Consider the following 11,465-nt stretch of genomic DNA (forward strand, 5'->3'; position numbering starts at 1 on the left):
GTTTTTTTTTTTTTTTTTTTTTTTTTTTGAAATAGACCTTAAAGATTTTTTTATCAGTCATCTCAAACCTTGATGTGTATTTCTATTATCTTTATTTTATCACCACAAAATAGGATCTTTCCAGACACGAATTTGTTGTCCATTTCCAACTTTCCAACACATACAGGCCTTAATAACAGATTGTGCTTCCCAAATGCTTTGCCAAAAGTAGCTCGGATTGGACTCAGACGAGCTATAATAAAATTAACATCAGGAAAATAACGAGCCTTAATTAACCTTGCCACCAAAGAAGAAGGATTAGTCACAATATTCCAAGCTTGCTTTCCAACCATATAGCCAAGTTGAACTCCCTTAACTTCTTGAAGCCCAATCCTCCAACAAATTTTGGTTGACTCATCCTATCCCAACTCATCCAATGGATTCCCCTTTCATGGTTAATACCTTTACCCCACCAAAACATATTCATCATCTGTTGGAGCTCGTGACAAAGAGTCTTTGGGATTAGGAACATGCTTATCACATAATTATGAAGTGCTTGGAGCACTGTTTTTAGTAAGATTTCACGGGACAAACAACGACCTTTCCAGGAGTTAAGTTTCTGCCACACCTTATCCTTTAAAAAATCAAATATTTCCATTTTTTTATACCCACCACTGATGGAAGACCCAAATTTTTGCCCAAACTTGAATGCTCTTCCATGCCTAACACATAGCACACAACAGCCCGATCGTTCTGTCTCGTGTTCTTAGAAAAGCATATGGCAGATTTAGTGAAATTTATGAGCTGCTCGGATGCCTGTGCATAAGTAGAAACCACCTCATTCACAACCTGAGCTTTAGCAACAGTTCTATGGAAGAAAATCAAGCTATCATCGGCGAAGAAGAGATGAGTTATCTCAGGGCATCTCCTAGCCACCTGATAACCATGTAAAGTCGAGATAGCCACCTTGTGCGATATAAGCTGTAAAAGTTCCTCAGCACACAAGATAAATATATATGGGGATAAGGAATCTCCTTGTCGCAATCCTCGTGTAGGCATAATTGGACCCAATTCCTTCCCATCATGAATAATATGATAGCTGACTGAAGTAATATAGTGCATGATCACACTCGTCCACTATGTTGAGAAATCCATTTTATCCAAGACATCCGAAACATAATTCCACTCCATATGATCATATGCTTTGCTAATGTCCATCTTTAAGGCACCATAACTCTCACGACCATAGCGCTTGCCTTTGAAAAAGTGCATAAGCTCGAAGGCAATTATAGTATTATCATGGATGCTTCTCCCGTCAACAAACACCGTCTGTGATGGAGAAATAATCTGAGGCAGTAAGCTTTTAAGTCGATTTGCAACCTTCTTGGACATTATTTTATAAAAGACATTACACAAAGTTATCGGCCGCAAATCTCCCATCGTCCCAAGAATTGTCTTCTTTGGAATCAAAATTAATGTTGTTTCATTTAACTCTACCGAGAATGTACCGGCAGGCAACATTGAAATACAAGTAGATGAAACATCAGACCCAATAATATCCCAGTGATATTGGAAAAAACCTGGGTTGAACCGTCGAGACCAGGTACCTTGTCCGCCTGCATACTACCTCAGGTGAATAAGGAGCAAGAAGAAAAGCATTATCTTCCTCAGTGAGGGATATGATCAATAATAGGCTGAGTATCACCCGAATTTGCCTAGAAGATATCCTGAAAATAATCAACAATAAGAGTGTCAAGAGCTGCCCCCCTCTCACACCAAACCCCATTGTTGTCTTGGAGCCGATGAATCAGATTCTTCTTTTTTCTATTTGTAGCCATTGCATGAAAGAATCTAGTGTTAGAATCTCCTTCTTTCAACCAAAAGACTTTGGCACATTGCTTCCATTGTATTTCTTTATCCCTCAACAAGTCATGGTATCTCTTCTTAGCCTTCTCAAACTTGCGAACATCAGCCAACGAACGAGAACCCCACAAGTGCTGCATATTCAACTTACACTGTACCAACTCTTGCTTATGTAGATTTCGAATGTTCAGCCCCCATCTATACAACAATTCTCCACACCGAAGCAATTTATTAAACACATCCACAGAAGCACTCGAATTCCAAATAGTGGAGATCAACTCACGGCACCGCGGCTCTCTTCTCCAACTGTTCTCAAATTTAAATCTCCTAGCCAACTAGGTCAGACTAAAAAGATGTATCTCCAACAGTACTGAAAGATTATCAGATGAAGAAGCTTCCAACGAAGCCGTTCTAGCATGGGAAACAAAGAATTAAATGATGGAGAGGTAAGAACTCTATCTAATTTTTCTTCAACCCACCGATCCAAGCCCCTACCAGTTTCCCAAGTAAATTTATATCCACCCATAGGAAAATCACAGAGTCCCGCTGCCATTACAGCATTGCGAAACCCCTGAATCAATGCATTCGGTTGCCTTCTGCCTCCTTTCTTCTCATAATTAGCTAGAATGTCATTGAAGTCCCCCCATACAGACCCATGGACGTGTGCTCATAGTTGCCAAATTCTGTAGTAAAGCCCAAGACTCCCGATGATGATTACTGTTAGGATGTCCATAAAAGCCAATTAGTCGCCAACTACCTACCTAATCTAAGTTAACCTCCACATCAATACATCTAGTCGATTGAAATAAAACATGCACAGAGTCAATAATAACACGCCAAAGTAAAGCCAGACCACCACTATGCCCCACTCCACAGAAACAAAATCATCATAACCCAATAAATTTTCAATTATCTTTTCTAATCTACAAGTATTTTAATTATATATGGTCTTTTTATTTTATTTTATTTTCTAGCCGCTATTTATTTTATAAAAAATATTTTTTATATTTTTTGGTGTGGAGTTATTAAAAAAATTATTCAACGAAAAATATATTTTTCCATAAAAAAATTAAATTACATTAAGAAAAATAATTTATTTTTTAATAGAAAAATAATTTTTTTTTCAAAGAAAATATTTTAAATTTATAAAAAATATTTTAATTATATTTTCTTAAAAAATATTTTCCTTAAAACAAATAAACCTAAATCGCTATCTCTTTTGGTGTACCTTATCTTTTCTAATCTACAAGTATTTTAATTATATGTGGTCTTTTTAATTTATTTTATTTTCTAGCCGCTATTTATTTTATGAAAAATATTTTTATGAAAATATATTTTTATATTTTTTGGTGTGGAGTTATTAAAAAAATTATTTAACGAAAAATATATTTTTTCATAAAAAATTAAATTACATTAAGAAAAATATTTTTTTTAATAGAAGAAATTATTTTAAGAAAAATAATTTTTTTAAAGAAAAAATATTTTTTATATTTTTAAAAATTTTAGTTGATACAAAAAATTATTTTCTGCAAACCAATAACGAGAAATTTTATTAAAAGATTTTAGAAGATCAGAGATTTTATGGGTACAAAATGAAAACGAAAGAAAGAAGTGAAAAACTCTCAAAATTGAGAGGTTGGTAAAATTGACCTTTTCCAAATTTATTTTTTTAGGTAATTTATAGATAAGTCCTTTAAATTCAATAAAGCTCATAAATTAGTCCATGTTTTAAGTCTAGCAAGCAGTTTAGTCCTCAATTTTTTCTTATGTTAAGCAATTGGTCATTTTGTTAGAATGAGGCTCTATTATCATTAATTAATTAATTAATTATAGAATATTAAAATTGCCTTTATGATAATTTGAAAAATAAAAATTAAAAAAGAGTCCCCACACTCAACCTAACATCAACAAATAATTTTTTGTGTTGGATTTAATTGATGATAGTTTATCATTAAAATTATTTTATTTAATAAATATTATTTGTTAAATTCTATAATTAATTAAATTATGTAATATCTTTATTATTCAATTTAATTATTTGAGTAGTTTAGATTTTCATGAAGTCATTGCAGTCTTTATGAAATAAAAAAAAATATTAGGGAAAATGAGAAGTGAAAAAAAAAAAACTATATTGATGTATGAAAGATGATTAACTTGTAAATAATAGATCATTTTTAAAATTATGAATTTTAATTTTAAAATTAGTCCCACTACCATTAAAATCACAATGCACTTACCATTAAATCTGATAAAAATAATGAAAAGTATATAACTTTTATTTATCAATAAAGTTTATAAGTGATAACCGCTGAATTTCTTTATTTCGGGTCCTGACTTGGCCCATCAGGACGGTCCAGGGCTCGAATGCCCCAGGCTTCCCGACTAAGTCCGATCCACCCCACTCAGCCTCGAGACCAGACTCCTACTAAACCCTTAGTCAGACCAGTCCGGCCTATTAGCCCCTGAGACCGGACCTTCACTGGGTTCGGTCTTTTTCTCTCCCATCCTGTCGTGAGAAGAGGGGACAACAAGCCCAGTCACTTCGCAGCCCTGTTCATTTGCGCGTCAAAGGGAATTAAATGGCTGCCTGACACAGAGTGGGTCAATGCATTATCCGTACACGCAAATCCATACGGCAAAAAAAGTGGTCCTGTAACTGAAAGGTGGTGATATGCTATGGAAAAAGGAGGATAAAAGGAGAGACACCCTCCTGACCAAAGGACTTTTTTTTCTTTTTCTAAGCGTACAAAACCATTTGTAAACTCTATTTTTTTGATCTCAGATTATCAATAAAATTTAATTAAATTTATAATTTAATCATTTAATTTAATTTTATCTTTTTTTAATTCATTATTCGTAAATATTCTTATTATTTATAAATAAGTACCTGTAACTTTACAAATAAAAACCTATTTACATATAAATTTGTAAAATACATGTACAACAGCATGGTTGTGGACATTAAGCAGCCAAAAAAGATCTACAAATCCGAGAAAATCATCAAGCAGGTCCAAGAATATGTCCTCTCCCTTTAAGAGCTTCGACTTGTCAAACTATTTACAACCACCAAATGGTGCTGAGAGTGATTCATGATCCGCCCTAAGATCGAAGCATTCTATATTCGGTAGGGATAGGAAAAGCCGTGGACGATGATAATAGAAATTGAAAGTAATTTCATAAAAGAGAAAATCTCTCTCTAAAGGGCATGAAAAGAATAAAAAAAAATATTTTATATAATTGTTATAGATTACGTGCTAATATTTACTATGGTAAAATCTATACTAGACTAATATAATAGTTATATATATAATGATTGTGTTAATAAAATTTTTCAAAGAAAACGCTAGCATATCTTTTAGATATATTATTTTAGGAAATTGAAATTGAATTCATATGCATATATATTTATTATTACATAAATTATTTGTCTTATTTTTTTAATTTTTTTAAAAAATAAGAATTGCAGAGTAGAATCTGAGATCTCTCAGATTTACTCAGATGTACTTACCACAAGACTATGTTTGTAAGTGCTTATTTCTTTAATTTTATCGGCTAGTTTATAGTTTATTTTTCAATTATAAGTTATCAATAACAACTATTAGTTACATCTAATTATTAATAAAAAAAAGCATCAGTTTAAATATCATTGAGAAAAAATAATAGTTAAGTTAATTTTTGTATGATTAAAATATGTAAAAAATTAATTTGAAACACAATTTTTAATGTTTCTTTAACTATTATATTTAAAAAAGGTATGATTAATTTTGAATTATATTGTTTAGCTAGATTTAATTAACTTCATTTCATGTAAAGGAGATGAAACCATGTTATGGTTGGTAAAATTAATTTTTTAGATGTTATTTTTATGATTAATGTCTACTCACTCAAATTCATTTCCACACTTATTTTCTATTTAAATTCTTTTATCAGGTTTTTCTATTTACAGTTTAATTTTTTAGTATTTAATATTTTATTTAATTTAAACAAATTAAATAAAAAATAATATTATTATAATTAAAAATAAAACTGAAATGTAATTAGTAGTTAGCGTTTATGGATAGCTATTCCGATACTCAAATTAATAAACTAACTAATAAAATAGGTGAACGCTCAAATCAATAAACTAATAAAATAGGTGAACGCAATACTTTACTTTGAATTTAAAATGCGTATCAAAATACGTATTTTAAACTCCGTGTCTATTTATTTTTTTTTATAAGAAAATGAAATTAGTTATAAAATTTTTTAGAAATTAGACTGATACCCGCTAATAAACTGAGAATCCAGCGTTTTTAAGTCTAATGAAGATTTATTAACGGTAACTTTCTATCAACACTCACCTATTTAGGAGAGAATGAGTCTTAATGAAATACCGAGCATTGGATTATTAGACTCTTGTCACGTGACTTTATTTTATAGACAATTTATAATTTATTTTAGATGATAAAATACATGCTAAATGGTTGCTAACAGTATAATTATAAAATTCTTTCTAACAAATTTCAATTTAGAAGGTCTAAGTGGAATATATAATTCAATTTATGTAATCGATAATTTAGAGATTACAAAATAATTATATATATATTTAGCTTAATAACATTAAAATTGTAGGAAAATATAATATATTTGTAGATTTAATTAAGAGCACTAGTTTATGTTTCATAATAATTTATTATTTTTTAAATAAAGTTAATTCCTTTTATTCGCATGAAAAGGAATTTTTTAAAATATTTATAAATTAATATTTATACAAATTATTTTGTTATAAAAAATAATAAAAAACAACATGAAGTTAAATTTTTTTGATAATTAAATTATCATTTAGCTCTAACTTATATTAAAATTAATAAAAGTTAATAATATAATTTTTTATATGTTACTCAGCTACATTGAATTTTTAGATTCTCCTTTTAATTTTTTTATTAATTATTTGATAAATAATTGCAAACAAAAGAAATTTAAATGATAGAATTAATAAAATTTTAAAGATGAAATTATAATTTTGATATAGCATATGGACTTGAAGCAGGTAATGTATCTTAAGAATTTAAAATATTTGTCTTAATTTTCGCCATAAAATTTCAATTGACTCAACAGATAATTGACTTAAATCACAGAGAAAGTCTTAATCATGAGAGTCAAAATGCAATTACTAAACTATTAATTTACCGATTAATTATCGTTTTTAAAATTGAAATTTTTTTTTAATAAATATGTGGTAATTATGACATACACTAAGATAATAATCCAATTTAATATGACTATAAGTGAAGTAAAATTAGCATGATTTAAAATAAAAAATTTTAAATTTGAGTTTTAATTCACATATTATTTATAATTTTTCTGATTATATATACTAAAGAATCAATACAAGAAATATTAAAATTAATAGCAATAATAAAATTTATTATTATAAATTTATGATAGTAATATATATAAATTGTAATTATAGAATTTTATAATAAAATTATGATTTTTATTTAAAAGATAGTTATCCGAACAACAATCCAGTAAAAAGAATACTTTTGTTAATATCCATTTTCGTTATTGTTAAATCTATTTATATATTATTAGTAGCAATTGATTTTTTTTTAAATGAGAGATTGAGAGAGTAAAATCTGAAATCTCTCAAATTTATTCAGAATGCATTTTATCACTACATTAAACCTGAGTGCTATTTATATTGATTTTATATATTAATTTTTTTAAAATAATAAAATTAGTATCTGCATAAAATTTTTGCCACTTTATAGCATTTATGGTAGAATTTAAATTTCTATTTTGTAAATATAAATAAAATAAAATTTAATATTAATATTATTGTGATAATTACTATAAATAATAAAAAAATAATACAAAATCTCTTATTAAAATAGGATAAAAGTCTTTTATTCAAGTAGACAGAGTTAAATAATATTTTATAGTCTCTTTATATTTTTCTATTTGTTGAGAATATCTGAGTAGAAGTATGAGTCACAAATTTATTAAATATCTTGATAGATAAGATTTTTAAATATATATATATATTATATCTCAAATTCACACATAACAATAGTTATATAGAGCCATGGCCGACCTCCCATGTGAAAATTGCGCATCTTCCACATGAGTATTTTTTTTTGCACATAAAACATGTGACTGAATAAATGAGGCGCACAAGAAAATGCAAATTGCAATTGCTCATCACTCTTCCTTCTTGGCAATACTCAACTTGGCAGATAGCAACCTCCTAAGAATTGGGCCACTCACTATAATGGTTTCTTTTGAATTTTATTCGTAAAAAAATAATTTAAATCAATTATAACAATACATTATTTTATTTTTATTTTTATTTCAAATAGAATTGATCTTCATCGTAAATAAATATGAAATTTAATAAAAAAATTAATTGAACTAGATTTTTATAAAACTTTTTATCTTAAATAGAAGAATATAGTTTAATTAATCACATACTTATTATTATAACGAGGCAGCTGGATAATAAAAAGTCAATATTTATATATTTTTACATTTTAATTTAAGTCTGCATTTGTTTAAAAAATATTTTTTATATTTTTTTGTGTTTAAATACTTAAAAAATTTAATTAACAAAAAATATTTTTCTGATAAAAGAAAAAATTTTATAAAAAATATTTTTTAAATACAAAATATTTTTTATAAATAAACAGAACTTAAATATTTAAGATACAAATTCTTATTATGACTTTATCAATTGGGTATAATTTCAATTAACTTTTAAAATTAACTAAAATTTAATATTTGTGCACACGACAAACCATATAATAAGTAAATATTCTGCATAGCATATCATGTGCGCAACAAAAAAAAAATTAGGCTTTTTTTATTTTATAAAAAATATTTTTCAAAAAATATATATATTTTTATTTTTTAATGATTACATAGTTGATGAAAATATTTTTTAATAAAAAATACATCATTTTAATGAAAATTTTCACACTTTAAAATTCTTATTAATATTTTTTTATATAAATTCGTTAATAAATTTTATTTTTTAAATTAAAATTAAATCATGAAAAGTAAATTATTTTATTAAAAAATATTTTTATAGAAAATAATATTTTCTACCAAAAATATTTTTTAAATATAAATTATTTTTCATAAACAAACATAATTTTAAATATTTATTTTCATATATTAATTTTAAAATTTAGTAAAAATTCATTTAATTAAAATGATTGAACAATAAATGTAAAATTAAAATATTTAGATTAAAACTCAATTTATTTGTGAAAAATAACTTATATTTAAAAATATTTTCTGTAAAAAATATTTTTTTAAAAAAATATTTTATAATGATATAAATTATTTTCTATTACTCTTTAAAGAAAGAGTCATTTTTCTTAAAATGTTTTATTTTTTATTTTAGTCAGAAAAATATATTTTCTATTGACTAAATGTTTTGAATGTTTTGAGTGATCAAACGGGCAGAAAATATAAAAAATATATTTTTTGAAACAAATAATTTTTTTAAAAAAAAAATTTAGTGGATTGCTTGATAAAATAATTTTTATATTTTGATGTGGATAATAATTTTTTATTAAATAAAATTAAGTATGATTTATATATTAAAATTTATGATGAATCATATTTAGCTACATTTTTTTTTTCTTCCAATAACATCTCACTTCCTAAAGTTAGTGGTTCGGTACACTCAAAATTGCTACTCTTATGTCATCTCCGCACCTAACCCTTTTTTTTTTTTATAATAAATTCTCTCTATATAATGAGTAGAAATTTACCATTTCTACTCAACCCACATGATCAAAATAGCCATTTATTTTTTCATTTGGTGTACGGTTCATATTAAAAATTGTAAATTTTCTTTAAAATTTATTAAAATTTTGAGTGTTTTAAAAATTAAAATACTCATAAAAAATATTTTCTGAGCAAATTCTTTTATAAAAATATTATAGGGGGGGATAACATTTTGGACAAGTGGATGAAAGGCTGCATGTGAAGGCTTCCTTATAGCCATTGCAAGAGTTAGGCTAAGGTCTGGCTTCAAGTTTGCATGGCTATGCACAAATTTGGAATTCTACTCAAAAGACAAGATGAAATTTGCCTATAATAGCTTCTTTTTTAGCTACGTGTCCACTTCTCACAAGTTAAGTTCGGTAATTGCATGTGTTTCAATTTTTCTACGTGGATCATGGTATGGCGGTATGCACAAACAGTCTCTCTCTCTCTTTTTTTTCCCTTCCAATAACCTCTTTTTTATAAAAATTCAATTATATTATTTTTTAAAAATAATTCTCTAGAATGAAAGAATTAAACTTTTATTAATTTTAAAAAATTAATTTATTAATCACATAATTTTACAAGATTTAATTTAAATTATTTTTTTATAAAATAAAACATAAAAAAGATAAAGTATTTGTAAAACTTACCCTAATTAACTATAATTTCAACAATAAAGAGAAAAGAATTGCCCAACCAATTAGATACGTTGATAAAAGTAGTCCAAAAGTGTAATTTCACCATCTCTTTTAATTAAAATATTAGTTTTATTTTCCGCGCAAAGCCGTTAATAAAGTTAAATTTAACTAACACCGGGGTGAGTTGTGATGGACTCATCAAACTCCACATGTATTCCATAATTTCCCATAGCTAGTTATAGTGAAACCTGAAATTTTCTACATACTAAAACCCTAGAACTTAGGCTACCATAAATAAATATACACGTGTTTATATTTATGTAAACCGGGGCGAAAGGTAAGAGACTTAACTCATCTTACTAACAACACGTCCTTTGCCTCACCATACCTTCATATCCATCATCCATGTATATATATAATAAAAGAATTTCCCAAAAAATTTAATTTAATAAATATTTTTTATATTTAGAATAAAAATTTGCCTTTTTCTAAAAAATTTTTATTAAATAAATTTTTATAAAATAAATCTTGTTGAATAAAAAGTATGCATATCATATGTATGTATAGAGAGAGTGCAAAACAGAAGTTTACTATATGGTTTTTTCAGCATAGGTTCATGAATTATGAAAAGAAAAGGGAAGTATGAAATTGCATTCCTAACTTTTATATTTTTTAATCAGCTGTATTTATTACTTTTCTGTGGAACTTATGAAATTATATTTATATTCTTTTGCATAATTTTATTCTACCATTTCACTTATACAGTTTTTCGTCTTTTCAATGCTTATAATAATTAATTTTCTATCTGCTAGCCACGCTATTTGTCAGCATATTTTTACCATCATAAAATGGAATCATCTTCTTATCAGATTCGAAAAGATAGACCATTAAATTCAGATTGAAATGACCGATTATTAAATATATATATATATAGAGCGCGCCAAAATATTTAATTTTTTTCCCAATATAAGTTCATGAATTATGAAAAGAAGAAAAAGCGAAGTAATTAAACATAATAATAATTACTTATTATTTAAGAAAATCAGCTACAAGCAGAGTCGTCACTAAAAGTAATTAAAAGCTGTACATATAATATAAGTATATTATAATTAATCTCTCTCTCTCTATAATATATATATATATATATATAAGGTCTGATTACAAGCCAATATATATAGAAACAACATATAGAAAAATAAATACTGCAGAGAGCAGCTGCTCCGAAAC

The sequence above is a fragment of the Manihot esculenta genome, chromosome 17, assembly GCF_001659605.2.
Source record: "Manihot esculenta cultivar AM560-2 chromosome 17, M.esculenta_v8, whole genome shotgun sequence".
NCBI classification, from domain to species: Eukaryota; Viridiplantae; Streptophyta; class Magnoliopsida; order Malpighiales; family Euphorbiaceae; genus Manihot; species Manihot esculenta.